General features: G+C 46.0%; 1 protein-coding gene across 1 annotated transcript in view; it reads left to right on the top strand.

The window, feature by feature from the left end:
• Positions 1 to 11,642, top strand: part of TENM3 (teneurin transmembrane protein 3) — a 554,583-nt gene that overhangs the window by 309,567 nt on the left and 233,374 nt on the right. The window lies entirely within an intron of this gene.

The raw sequence follows: 11,642 nt of genomic DNA on the forward strand, positions 1-11,642 counted from the left end.
AGCACCATCATCTTGGACTTCCCAGCCCCTAGAACAGGGAGAATGAAACTTGGGTGTGACGCCATGCCGCCCGGATACAGCACACATGCCTGACGCCCCGCGGCTGGGGGTGTAACCATGAGTGGGTCTGTGTGTGAGCAGCTTTCATCTGGAGCTGCTTTATTACTCCTTAAAGGACTCTGCTGCTGTCTCAGACAAGCCAGCTGCTGATGTTTCTGTGCGGAGCCTGCGGAAGGGGACTGTTGGCTGTGGCTTAGCGCTGCAGTGTGGCTTCCGCGACTCTCATCTCGCCCTGTCCTGCAGCACTCGGGTGCCCTCAAAGTCCTCTCCACCCTCTTAGTGCTGCACACATGCTTTCACTTCCTGTTTAGGGGAGGCTTGGGAAAAGCATACATGCTTGCATGCTGGACTTCTTCACCATTTCTGTGTGCAGGCTTTAGCCGATTGGCCAGCTGGCCTGCTGCCGTTTGTCTTACCAGGGCCGTGCAGTCGTTAGCCTCTGCAGGGCGGGAAGGACTGAGTCAGCCTCCTTGTCATTGCTCCTGTGGCTCCAGGGCTCCCAGCTTACTCCTGTCTGGTCTCACCGGCCCTGTGCCGTCTTTTCCTACAGGCTGGGCGTACATACCACTGCTCTGCAGTCCTGTTCTCTCTGCCCAACTAACAATCCCCACGTCCCAAAGGCTTGCCTTACTTGAGAGTTGCAGGCTGGTGGGCTCTTCTGGAATTGGCTGCATCCAGCTCCACGCATCTCTCTTCAAGATCCAGGCTGGGTTCCCAGGGGTGTGCAATTCACGGGTGAGGGCAGAAACTTAAGGGGGGATAGAGCCACGCTTGACCAGTGCTCTTAAAGCCTCTGCTAAGATGGGACAGTCTGATCCACACAAGCTCATTCTCTGTAGATGAAGTCAGCCACATGGCCAAGCCCAGCATCATAATCTAGGACATAGAATGAGGCCAGGAGGGAAGAAATGATTGTGAATAATTCAGCCTGCTGCCTCCCGGCAACCACAGGACTGGCTTTCTTCCTGCCACCCAGCCTTGGTTCAGAGAGCCTCAGGGTGAGGCCTCTTCCCACTCCTCCAATGTTTTATCATTTTCTTTCTTCCTCTCACCTTCCTTAACTTCCTTTTTCCATCCTCTTCCCCACCTCCAACATTATATCATTTCCACATTTACTTTTCTGTTGACTGCCTTCCCCCACCCCCCAGAATATCCGTAAGTTCCGTGAGGACAGGCGTTTTCTGCTCTGTTCTTCCCGGCTGTTTCTTCAGGCCTAACACAGAGTCTGACACACGAGACGTCTGACACACTAGGACATTTTACCCTAAATGTCGAGAGACAGCTCTTCACTGTGGACACCGCTGTGTTTCCACTGTGCAACTGGGATTTCTGGTGTGTCCACTTCCATCCCAGCCTCGCCGGGCTTTCTGTCTTCATGTCTGCGACATGAGAGGAGTTTGACACTTTTTCCCTATCAAATCGGCCACCCGTAATTAGAAACAGAACTTTCGGAATATTTATTGAATAAGGAAAGATGCTGGATCTGTGTGCTCTCTTTCATACCAGGCAGCTACCAGCTACAGATCTGACTGGGATTTTCTTTACGATGTAACCCCGCCCCCCAAGTTAGGGCCCCTCCATATGCTGGAGTAAATAAATGACTTCACAGAGTAACTGTTAGTGGTGTGTTTTGATTGGCCCTGCGCCACCCCTTGTGGTAGCAGCCCCGGCCTGGCCTGCATTTGAAAAGTCATATATGCATCAGCCTCCTTGAAAGTGAATTAGTTCTTGAGCTGGTGGGAATGAAGAGGCTTCTGTGTGATCAAGAGCACTGGTAGATGGAACACCCCTAACATTGGTGATTTGTATTCAAAGGACCTGTTTACTATTTCTGGCGGGGCTTCTGACCTTAGAAATGCAGAAAGCAGCACTGCTCCTTGGCGGCCCAGGCCAGCCTGCCTGTCAGCTGTGATTATCCGCTCATGGCTGCTTTCCGCTGGGTCTCGGGAACTGCTCATGCGTGGCTGTCTGCCCTCACTCTCTGGAATGTCCCCAGCTGGGGACCCTGTGCAGCAGACAGTGGGGCGCTGTTACCTGCTCTTTGCAGTTCAGCCGGGTGACCCTGGGCTTGTGATGGGCTTCCTCTTATTCAAACGTGAGGGCCCTGAAACTTGATCTCAGTGTTTTGTGACCTCACGATACTTATTTGGTGACTGTCCAGGGAACCATAAACTGACATCAGATCATTAATACTGGTCAAGGTATTTTGTGACAACTCCTGTTGCATTATCTATATTCAGGGTCAGTGTCCAGGTCCCAATTTAAAAGTCTGGTTGTTATGGACCAGCCTCTGATCTCTCATTAGGCACTATGAGTGCCGTATGAGCTCCACATCGTCTTAACTTCTTTTTTTTTCTTTTTCACTCCAAGTAATGTGTCTCTTTCCAAAAATAAAAATTCCCTCTGCAACGATGAAAATCGATATCACACTTCAGAGTATGCAATACAGCCTTCGGCAGGACCTACACCTGTTTACTTGCTTGGCAGGAAAACACAACACCTGCAAGTCTAAATGATGCTTGTTTTTGACCTCTGCCTTATTGCTGGACTGCCTTGGCCTCGTCTGCTTTTACTTCACACCTCAAACCTTACGATTTCCTTGTGACATTATGACTATGGCGGTGTCGATCAGTCCCCTGGGGGCTCAGCCCTTGTGTCCTGACTGAAAAGGGCATTTTCCTGTCCAGGTGGAAGGAGACACGTTTCAGGCTGCTGCTTGTTAAACCAAAGCAGTAAGTCTCTCTCAGGAAACGTTGATGATGAAATAAAACCAAAGGTTACGCCTCACATAGTAAACTTGCAGGTTTTATAAAGGGAGGGTACTTAAGGTGAGCGCTCCTGAACTTGGGGGTAGTGGCCCAGCCTGTGTGGGAGCAGAACCTGCCGGGACCTGGGGCCGTGCGGGAGAAGCCCAGCACCCGACTTCCTGGTCAGCCACGACAGCTTCCTTTTGCGTGGGTGACCGGGAAGCGTGTTGATGACATGTTTGGCCCTCAGTTGTTTTGTTTTTCAAATACCTGCTACTTGGGACATGTTTCTAGCATTTAGAGAAAATATGGAAAGTTTGGAAGAGGGCATATTTGGAAGTCAAAAGACCGGAAATTCAGCCGTAGGTCAAATCGCTGCATCTGTGAAATGGGTCTAGATAACAGAGTGAAATGATAATAAGTGAAAATAGTGGATGTAGAGATTTAGGAGGTTTGTGCTCTGGCCTGCTGCATGGTGGATATTTTTTAAATGTTGGGCTGTTCCTCTTAGCTTTCTCTATCATTTAATGAGGTTTGTGTGTATGTGGGTGTGTTAGGTTAGATCTCTCATCTCCATCTGGCATGCTGTGCAAAAATGAAATGAAAAGCTACATGCCTGCTCACAAAGATTTCAATTTCTGGTTGGGACATGGGATAAGTACATATACTTCATGGGATTTAGAGGTTAAAAGAATGATCTCATGTGAAGGCATATGGGGGACGTAAGTTTAGGGGTTGATACCAAAACCTTTCATGGAGGATTCCAAACATCATTTTCAACTTCCTGGGTTTGGCAAGACTTAATCGGAGGCCTCTCTGTGTCTTCAAGATGGCAGGCCTTTTTCCCTGATGGTGGTAGATGTGGTCTGGTATAATTTGTGTGTGTTTAATCTTCACAGGAAAATACTATGAAACATCTTTATCTGTCATATTCGTGATCCATAAAACCTCTTTTGAAGTCAGGTTGCATATTGCAAAAAGCAGAACTTAAAGTAGGTCACAGTCCTAAGAGACACCCAGGAATCAACATCTGAAATTGAAAAGCTATTCTCCATTCGTATTAAGTTTTTAGGTTACCACTAAGGGAAAAAAAAAAAAAAAAAAAAGCACACTAAAATTAGATTAAATAAAGGAAAATTTTCAAAATGTAAAGACTGTAGAATTAGTGCTACAATTTCTCTTTTTTCTTCCTCCATCATATTTAAAATTTGAATTTAGCCCATTTAACACTAGTCCTGGTGATCTCTGGGAATTACTGATACCAGCTTTGCTGTCTTTGTTTTCCTTTCCAATCCAAATACTTGTGCCTTGGGCTTTTTTTTTTTTTTTTTTTTTCCTTTTCCAAAAGCTCATTGACAAGTTTCGTTAGAAACCAGTTACTATGGAATTACGTGTTTCTGCACAGAACTGAATCCTCAGCTTGATTGTTCGCAGATCATTCTTCGGTGGCATCACTTTCCCTCCAAATCAGTGTGTGAGCACTGCATTATCTAATTCATTCCTGTCCAGCAACCCATGAAGGCATGATGTGGAAAGAGCCCATGCTTCTGTAGAAAGGAGAGCACGTAAATTACCAGCAGGTAACTCTTTTTTACAGGACAAGATTAGGAAGCAGCGGTTTAGACAGTTTCAGTTTGGGGAAGGGGACTTTCTTTGCAAAACATTTTATCAAGTATCTGGGAAATACTCTCTTTGGATCTACAGTGCTCCCAGCCCATTTCTTTAAATATCTTCTGTGTCAGTATGGGCGTTTCCTGAGGCAGGTTATGACGGCAGGTGCTTCCTGTGGGAAACATGGTGCTTTAATCTTAGTGTCTTTACCTTACGCTCCGACTTGCTGTCCATCAGGCATTTCATGAACTTATATTGTGAATACACCTCGTCTTCAGTTCCATCTCGGTCACGTCCCTTCACTGGTGTGGATGCTGCCTACCACCTGAGATGCCAGGCTCTGGCATCGGATTTTCTGTTGGGGTTTCTGGCTCTCATGTGAACCAGCTTGGTGGCCTGAAACAGTTCGTTTCACCTGAACAATCTGCCGTTTCTTCTGTGTAAATGAGTGTCGGTACTATTTATCTTGGGGAATTAACTATACAAGGGTGAGACTTCATAGGTAGTATTGATGATGCCTATTCCAGCAAATGTATAATACGCATCATACATATTGTTCTGCTGATGTTTACTAGAGGGGTAGCTTGCATTTTCTTTCCTCAACTCTAAAGGTTTTTTGGGGGATGCATAGACTTGGGTTTCAGATATTCCCAAGGAACTGGCTTTTTAATATGGTGACTTTTTTTAAAGATTTATTTGCATACAGAACTGGGGTACAGCCAGAAGTGCAGGGGTGGTGAGAGGATTCACCAGAGACAGAGTGGGGAGCAGAAGAGGCCGACTGATGAAGTACACTGCTGACAGGAGCAGCGGGCAGGTCAGGAGTGGTCTGCTGAGCGCCTCTGGGGTCACCTCTGGGGCAGGGATCGAACTCGTGAGGTAGCTGAGGCCAGCTTTGTCGTGCTGTGCACCATCCGTTGCACCACCAGGGAGGGTCCCTAATATGGTGATTTTTAAGACAAGATAGACCTTTGATTGAAAGAACTGTGCCTCTAAGAACCTGTCCATTGTGGTGACGCGGTTTGCCTCCCATTCGGCAAGTTCAGTGACACAATCATCACGGACAAGGTGTATCTACCTGGCTCTGGCCTGTGGGCAGCAACTAGTGAAAGAATTTTCTGTAGTCCACATCACGCTCATTGTTACTTGAACCTCATGAAATATATATCTTTCTCTGTAACCAATCAGTACAGTTTACTTTTAAATATCATGTAGTTGAATAATACATGGTGTAATGGGATCCACTCCTTCGGCTGTGCTGTATATTAGCACATTCTGATGCAGTGTGTGGTGCTCGCCTGTAAGATCCAGGATGCAGTGAACTGTCAGATTTGGTACAGTTGAATAAGAAATGATGAAATGGGGTACTCTCCTCTTCCCTTTGAATCCGAGTGACAACCTAACTCAGACTTTCAATTAAGCTTTCCAGCTTCCTACCTGTGTTCTTGGATTGGTTTCTTAGGTGGGAACATTTTCTCTGCGTGGACAGAAACAGTTGATAAACTCAACTCCAGCAGAGAAATAAATTACATGCCAGCTATAATGAGACATCAACGTCTAGTAAATTTTCATTTGCTTGTAAAAATGTGGCAGTGTGAAGTAAGAGTCAATAATTATTTATTGTTAATTCCCTAATGTTGGCCGCCGATGCACATGTAAATTGTGATGTGACCAAATTGGACAGAATTATCAGTTATTTAACATATTCACTCTACTGCACATGGGTGAGGAGGACTGTGAGAACCTAGCAAAGCGCCTTTGTGTTCCAGTGGAGCGTGTAGGTGCCGGCCCGCTGTCCAGCATAGCAGCGTCTCTCCCTGAATTTCAGGAAATTACCTTTGCCGGCAGCGAGCCAGAAACACAGATCTAGGAGCGGCCTCCATTGTCTGTCCGCACCTTTTTTCATTTGTAATTTCAAGTCATTTAAACCCCAATGAGAGATCCAAGTCTGCTTGACGCTTCTTTCAACAAGCATAAAATGCCAAATGCTATGTAATATTTTCTTGGTTTAATTGACATTTGTTCATTAACTTGTCTTTCTTACACTGTTACTTTTTTATCTAATTATTCAAGTAATACGCACACCACACTTGTAAATGATTATTATCCTCTTTTCTAAGATATCTAGGGGGAAATTGTTGATAGGATTTTGTTTTCAACATGTATACTGATGTTAGTCATTGTAGTCTGAAGAGTTAAATGACTCGTTTGATTGTTTACGCCAAATCTGAAACCGGAAAGGATAGCATTAAATGAATGAAGGGAGAGAAAATCGACTAGTTAATTTCTGGAGATAGAGATTTACAGTTTCTACTCAGATCTGAAATTCTGTCCAGACCGATTCAGAAGACAAACATTGGCGTAAAAATACAAGTCTGCCAGTTCAGATCTCCATCGTGTTTGTTATTGTCCATCTTACAAATTTTTCTTTGAGGCGTGTCTCCTACTCATCTTTTGATTTCTAGTTCATTGTTGTTATCATAGACCAGTTCCTTCCGTGGATTTGTTTTCATTTTCCCCCTAAAAATTAGGTCCTATCAACTTAGCTGAACCATTGCTTTAACTGTCAGTCTCTTGCTTAGAAAACTGCAGAAGTCGTACAAAGCATCTCCCTCTCGCCTGGCACCTTTTGATCCCACGCTGCTCACCTCTGCAGCCTTCTTCATCCTGCAGATACTCCCTGTGCTTCAGCTGCTTCCTCTCCCAGTGTGACACTGTCATGCCCCATTGGCCTAAAAGATCTTCCATGGTAACCCTCAATATAGACATCCTCTTTATTCTCCAAGAATCTGTCTTAAGGATTGATTCCTTTTCTGATAATTCTACTTCTTGCAGATAATCCTGTACCCTTAGATCCTCTGGTACATATTTGTTTTAGCATCAACCTAGTATTTAATTATATTTAACTCATGGTTAATTGGAGCTTTAAGATCCATGATGTCCGTCCACCTTTTGTTCTTACACCAGAAAGTGCAGGCCTGAGGTACTGGCCAACCTTTTCTCACTGCGAGAAGCCTTGATAGGCATTTGTATGTATTAACTTTCCCTACAGCATTATTTTAATTATAATGCCCCTCCTTTGCAACCATTTCCGCTCATTTCTTAATCACCATGCGTATTGTCCTTCTTAAACCCATTCACATCCTTGTTGGTAGGGGCATGGGGGGGGGGCGGCTTGGGGATATCCTCCAGGGGTATTAAATAGTCAGCACATTGCTGACTGCCAGAAATGTTAGGGCCCCACTGCGTTTTGCTCAGACCATTTTCAGGGTGGGGTTATAGCCAGAAACCCTGAGGGATGAGGGAGCTCTGTTTAGCAGACCTCATAGCGACTTGCTGTGAGACAGTGGCTTCCCCAGGCACAGCATGGGCTGGGGCCCATGGACCCGGGTCAGGCGCTGACACACACCAGGGCTCACACAACTCTCTGCGCCACAGTGATGAAGTCCTTTGTCTCTGACCCCAGAGTCTCATGTCTTCTGTCAGCGTTCCTGACAGCAACCGGCTAACTTATGAGGTTACCGTTAGGATTAAATAACATCTTACCCCCTAAATGTCCTCTATGGAAATGATTCCATAAATTAATATAAAGTGTCTGAGCCTTTTAAAACAATCCACTCTGCAATTACATTTTCCTAAACTTGCTGGACATATAAATAGATGGAAGTTGAATATATATATGTGTGGTAAGATTTGCTGAGCTTATTTATTATAAAATCATGGCAATGGTAACAATAATTAAATTGCTCATTTCCTGGAATTATGTTGCAAAGCCTGAAGTTATTAAAATTGGGTGGTCTTCTCTGCTTCTGCTAAAAACAAGGACTAAAGCATAGCCGGAACTTGAGCTTTTCTTGGAAGGGTCCTGACCAGCGCTTCTCTAGAGAAGAGTTTTGTGTATTTATCTACCTTCCTGTGTTCCCACTCCTCTTATCCTCCTTGTTCTTTTTGTGTTTTTTGATTTTTATTCTCATTGCAGTTTTGAGAATGTAGCACTTATATAAGTGTGGACCAAAAAAAGCAGCAACACTTTTTTAAATTGTTTGGCTTTTTAAAACACTCCCGTCTTAAAAGACAAATGGAAATTATGAGCATCAAACAAGTGGCAGGGGCCCTCTGAGGACTGAGGTAGCAAAACGCTAGCATTTATTACTTAGCGCACGCCAACTACTCTGAAGGTGCTCGCTAAGCGTTTTGCCTTTACATCTCCAGTAATCTCAGTTCAGCATTATTAGAAGAAATTATTGGAAAATAAATTCAGTAGAATTAGATCACCAGTGCCAGTTCATACTGTGCCAGAACCAGATTGCCACTCGCATACATTGGCATCAACACCAAAGGCCCTCTCCCTGTCAGCATTCATCGCCTGTGAGAGCAGAAAGAAGGTCGGGCAGAATCTCCCCGGGTAAGATCAGGTTCGCCAGCCCACCTCACCCCTGGCATCAAGGTATGAACATGCAGCTGAGTTTCTAGACTTTGCTTGCCCATTTCTAGAATGGGCTGTGGACAGCAGTGCTATACCCGGTGGGGTGTCCCTGCCAGGTCAGTGTGACTTTCCCACGGCCTCCTTCTCCATCTGCCTGCTCAAAGTACATGTGTCCATGGTCGTAGGTGACAAAGTCACAAGTCTCTGTGGCATTACACAAAAACGATCTCACCAAACACCAGCGTGGGGCTAATCAGAGACAGAAAAATAAAAATGTTTATTATTGTTTTACAGTCCTAATAGTCAGAGTTTTGTCTATGACAGCAGGTCACATTACCTTGGTGATAAAGATGGAAGTTGATCAGATATCACCAGTAGGAGCCATAGCAGATATTTAAATGATGAATTCATGATGGCATTACTTTCCAACATCTAACAGATTTGATTATTACCTGTGCATGTTAAAGAGCAAATATTGCTATTACTTTTAAAAGGCAAAAAAAAAGAAAAGAAAAGAAAAAAAGAAAGCCTTTATGAATTGCCTCTGTTTAATTGGACAAGGAATTTTCTGAGTCTCAGTTTCCATATCTATAAAATGAAGCAACCCACTGTAACATTGCCAGGCTGGGCCCTGCCTGCTGGCACAGCAGGTAAACACAGCACTAAGAAGCTAAAGCCACTTCAGCACAAGTTTGATCCCCGCCCCGAGGTGACCCACAGGGCACAGCATACCTCTCCTGACCACCCGCTGCTCCCCTCAGCAGTGTACTTCATCAGTCGGCCTGTTCTGCTCCCCACTCTGTCTCTGGTGAACCCTCTCACCCCCCTGCACCTCTGGCCTGTAACCCAGTTCTGTGTGCATAAATAAATAAATCTTTAAAAAAAATGGCCAGGTTATGATAGCATACAGATTACAAATATAATAATATACAGAAATATGGTGGTGTGTACACTTCTTGAGGATGGAATTGGGGCTTTTGGTCTGTCTCTTTGTATTCACGCTGCTGGGACTCATGAGGATGTGTGGACACAGGTGTCATAAAAGAATTTTTGATGAAGCCTGACATTCTTTCAGAAAACATTCTGAGTCATAAACCATAAATACATGTATGCTAATCGACGCAGTTGTTAACATTTAGCAGTGTTTATGAATAATCCAAACAAAAGAGGACATGAGCTCTACTAAGGTCAGAGCCTTATTTCAACCTTTGGAAACTAAATATCTCTTTTGGTTCCGAGCCCAAATCCAAGTTGTGTCCCAGAAATTCTCTGGACAGGAGCTGGGTCTCCTGCAATTCTGCCTCTGTCTATCCGGAAATAGCATCCAGTTGCACAGGGTAGGGTCTTACAGATTACCTCCACAAATCCCACATTTTGACACCCCTCCAAGGCCCAGATCTCTGCTCCCTCTGCCTCTCACCAACCAGCTGTCGATTGGAGCTTCAAGGACCCCTTCCTTGCCTTCCATTAACTTGCTAGAGCTGCTGACACGAGTCAGAGAAACATTTTACCTCCGACATTGACAGGCTATTGTGAAAGGACCTAACTCGGACAGCCAGATGGAAGAAGCGTCCGCGCCATCTCTGAGGGCGCTGTCTCCCTCCACCTCCAGGGAACCTGGACCAGCACCCACCCCTGGGGTGGGCAGATCTCACCATCTTGCAACACAGGGCAGTGACGGGGTACATACCAAAGCCCCTCTCCCCATTACTTGCGCCCCTGCTTGCTCTCCACCGAGGTGGTGATGCTACCAAACCTGCTTGAAGAACAGGTGGCCTTGTAGGGGGGCATCCCCTGGGTGTGGCCTTGTTGTGGGGATGTCCCCTGGGCGCAGCCTCGTGGTGGGGACGTCCCCTGGGCGCAGCCTCGTGGTGGGGACAACCCCTGGGCGCGGCCTCACAGTGGGGATGTCCCCTGGGCGCAGCCTCGTGGTGGGGACGTCCCCTGGGCGCAGCCTCGTGGTGGGGACGTCCCCTGGACTGGCAGCTTTCTTCTCAGTCCAGGCCAACAGCTTCTGCCTCTCCTGCTGGGTCTCTGGTCTATATTTGGGGGCTGTGCAAGCAGCCAAGCAGCTGTTTGGGAGCCAGGGCTGGGGGACCTGGTTCATGGGGGAGGACTTTTAGCCACTTGTAGGGAATCTCCCTTGGCCACCACGGCCTGATAGAGCGGGCTGTGACCCAGCACGTGAGGTCCCTCTTGGGCTGGATGTCCTGTCTGCTGCCCAGGCTGCAGCCTTTTTTCAAACAGGGTTGACCACTTTCCTGGCTTCCTGCTGCTCTGTGACAGCTGGGGCCAGGGCCTCCTTCCCCTGGTTTTCTTTCCTCTTGGCATCCTGGGTGGCTACCGGAGAGAGTTTGTTTCATTTTAAATGTGAGCTGTAAGCCACTCAATTGAATCCGTGAACTACAGAAAGGTCACAACTCATTCTTTGGCAAACATTGGGTTGCAGCATAAAAGAAACTTGGACTTGAAGAGACTCAGGATCATAGAAATACGGATGTCCGTCGAGTTATGGAACATTCTGTAAGGACCAAGGTGGAGCAGGAAAATTTCCCAGATTATGGCTCTGTAGAATACCAAACATTTAAAAATGTCGAAGGTGTTGATAGAGGAAAAGAAAATACCCGCAGAAGGTGAGGGGGAACAGTAAGCTTTAATGGCAGAGTCAATAAAATAACGTTTATTTCATTAACCATGAAAGGACATTTCAGGGAGCGAGTGGTTGGCAGGGGCAGAAGCTGGTGACAGCACAGAGAATGGACCACCTAGTCACAGTGCCGGGTGAGTAGCCACAGGGG

This window comes from Condylura cristata, unplaced genomic scaffold, assembly GCF_000260355.1.
Source record: "Condylura cristata isolate star-nosed mole 26May11 unplaced genomic scaffold, ConCri1.0 scaffold00014, whole genome shotgun sequence".
Classification (NCBI taxonomy): domain Eukaryota; kingdom Metazoa; phylum Chordata; class Mammalia; order Eulipotyphla; family Talpidae; genus Condylura; species Condylura cristata.